The sequence below is a fragment of the Penaeus monodon genome, chromosome 34 (assembly GCF_015228065.2).
Source record: "Penaeus monodon isolate SGIC_2016 chromosome 34, NSTDA_Pmon_1, whole genome shotgun sequence".
NCBI lineage: Eukaryota > Metazoa > Arthropoda > Malacostraca > Decapoda > Penaeidae > Penaeus > Penaeus monodon.
In genome coordinates, this window is record NC_051419.1 from 13,182,777 (window position 1) to 13,182,992 (window position 216).

Sequence of the window (216 nt, forward strand, 5' to 3'; positions counted from 1 at the left end):
TTTCCGTATTTTCCTTTTTCCTGCCCCTTTTTGGTCCCTTTTTCTTAACACCTTCTTTTGGGTTTTCCCCCCCTTTTTCCCAAAAAAAATCCCTCTTTTTCCCTCTTCCCTCATCTCTCTTTTTTTCTTCCTTCTTCCCCCGGGTTCTTTTTCTCCCCTTTCTTTCCCTCGCTCTTCTTTTGATTTTCTTTCCTTTTGGGTTTTCCCCCTTTTCCC